Source organism: Taudactylus pleione, unplaced genomic scaffold (assembly GCF_031769625.1).
Source record: "Taudactylus pleione unplaced genomic scaffold, aTauple2 ptg000473l, whole genome shotgun sequence".
NCBI lineage: Eukaryota > Metazoa > Chordata > Amphibia > Anura > Myobatrachidae > Taudactylus > Taudactylus pleione.
Genome location: NW_028284875.1, coordinates 6,322,671 through 6,325,184, shown reverse-complemented (window position 1 = coordinate 6,325,184; position 2,514 = coordinate 6,322,671). Strand labels below are relative to the sequence as shown.

The 2,514-nt window shown below is 34.2% G+C and overlaps 2 non-coding genes across 2 annotated transcripts; both read right to left on the bottom strand.

Annotated features, from left to right (window-relative positions):
- Positions 1–547: 547 nt before the first annotated feature.
- Positions 548–621, bottom strand: TRNAR-CCU (transfer RNA arginine (anticodon CCU)). Its single transcript has one exon. It is a non-coding gene; the product is annotated as a tRNA-Arg (tRNA).
- A 1,428-nt stretch (positions 622–2,049) lies between these two features.
- TRNAR-CCU (transfer RNA arginine (anticodon CCU)) lies at positions 2,050–2,122 on the bottom strand. The gene has a single exon. It is a non-coding gene; the product is annotated as a tRNA-Arg (tRNA).
- Between the last annotated feature and the right edge of the window lie 392 nt (positions 2,123–2,514).

Genomic DNA, 2,514 nt, shown 5'->3' with positions numbered 1-2,514 from the left:
CACTTGTGCTCTATATTTAAAGGTAAACATTGTTTTTTTGGTCTGAAGCACCTAAATTGTCAGTAAAGTCAGTGACCAAAGAAATATAAAAGGCAGAAAATTACTCTTTTGATGACATGGATGAAAGGACTTCAAGAAACCCATCAGCAATTGCAATAGAAATTGTTATTTTGTAGCCACTCTGATATTAAATTGCAATTAAAACTTAATAGGTATGTTTTGGTATATATGGATTTTCTGCAATACCATTAAGACAGTCACCTGAATTGAAAAAAAGCATAACTTCTAGAATGAGAATGAGCAACAAAGGAACATGCATCCTAGATGGGACTTGAAGCCACTGTCCCAGGTGATAGAACACTTTTCAGAAAACTAATCCACAATGTCATTAGGATAAATGTCTGCTTTTAGATACTGGGCCATAATTTTGCAAGCTGAACAGTTCCGGATTGATAAGCAGATAAAAGTTTCTTGTGGAGCCATTTGTGCAGTATGAAGCAAGAATGAAAGGAACATCTCCAAAATTATTTTAATGAAATAAAGCCTATGACCCCAGATGGGACTTGAACCCACAATCCCTGGCTTAGGAGGCCAGTGCCTTATCTATTAGGCCACTGGGGCTTAGTAACATCTTTGAGTGAAACTGATTTTTTCATTAGTATAATCATTAATTGTTGCGATATAGGAAAGCCATTTATTTGTGTTCTTTGCTTTACAAATCCCAGCATGAAATGTGATTGTACTATCCAGACCTAATAGTGTGGACCCTCATGTTACATTGCAGCAAAACAGATTGATGCAACTCTTTTACCAATAAAGAGGTAGTCTTTTGCATTCCATTTTGTTGACTAACTAAAGTAATTTTTACAGTGCATATGAACCAAAGCAGCTGTGTGTACTGGTACTTAAAAACAGTCATGTTTGTGTTTTTTTTCTGCCTTCATATCAGGATGTTCAGGAAGCAGATGATAATCATTAACTGATGACATTAGAAAAAAAATTACATTTGCTCCAGGTGAGGCTTGAATTCACAACCTCAGGATTGTTCAACAGATACTGTCTTATAAGTACCGCGCACAGACCGATTGCGCCACAGGAGCACATGGACAAAGCGCTTTATTTTTAGTTGAGTGATTTTAGCATCGAGTTGACTAAGTAAATTAACTTGGTTCATTAATTTTAAATTAGTTACTTTTTAAATCCACTAAACTACTGCACCCAATACTAAAGTACCTAATAAAAGTAATATTCTAATCATAAGGTAATCAATTATATTGTGCATTTGTGTTATTGCCCAGTTTTATGTATCCATAGGTGTATATTGCAATGAATTCATGCCATTGTTGAACAGTACAATATTATCAAAATTGTAAAATAATTCCTGTTTATTTATCTTAAATAATATTTGGTATAGATATATGTAACTTTAATGTTGCATAGGGAAAATATACACTATAATACCAAAAAATGCAGTATCTTTAAATAAAAATAAGTTAAATCTCACTTGTGCTCTATATTTAAAGGTAAACATTGTTTTTTTGGTCTGAAGCACCTAAATTGTCAGTAAAGTCAGTGACCAAAGAAATATAAAAGGCAGAAAATTACTCTTTTGATGACATGGATGAAAGGACTTCAAGAAACCCATCAGCAATTGCAAAAGAAATTGTTATTTTGTAGCCACTCTGATATTAAATTGCAATTAAAACTTAATAGGTATGTTTTGGTATATATGGATTTTCTGCAATACCATTAAGACAGTCACCTGAATTGAAAAAAAGCATAACTTCTAGAATGAGAATGAGCAACAAAGGAACATGCATCCTAGATGGGACTTGAAGCCACTGTCCCAGGTGATAGAACACTTTTCAGAAAACTAATCCACAATGTCATTAGGATAAATGTCTGCTTTTAGATACTGGGCCATAATTTTGCAAGCTGATCAGTTCAGGATTGATAAGCAGATAAAAGTTTCTTGTGGAGCCATTTGTGCAGTATGAAGCAAGAATGAAAGGAACATCTCCAAAAATATTTTAATGAAATAAAGCCTATCACCCCAGATGGGACTTGAACCCACAATCCCTGGCTTAGGAGGCCAGTGCCATATCCATTAGGCCACTGGGGCTTAGTAACATCTTTGAGTGAAACTGATTTTTTCATTAGTATAATCATTAATTGTTGCGATATAGGAAAGCCGTTTTTTTGTGTTCTTTGCTTTACAAATCCCAGCATGAAATGTGATTGTACTATCCAGACCTAATAGTGTGGACCCTCATGTTACATTGCAGCAAAACAGATTGATGCAACTCTTTTACCAATAAAGAGGTAGTCTTTTGCATTCCATTTTGTTGACTAACTAAAGTAATGTTTACAGTGCATATGAACCAAAGCAGCTGTGTGTACTGGTACCTTAAAAACAGTCATGTTTGAGTTTTTTTTTCTGCCTTCATATCAGGATGTTCAGGTAGCAGATGATAATCATTAACTGATGACATTAGAAAAAAAATTACATTTGCT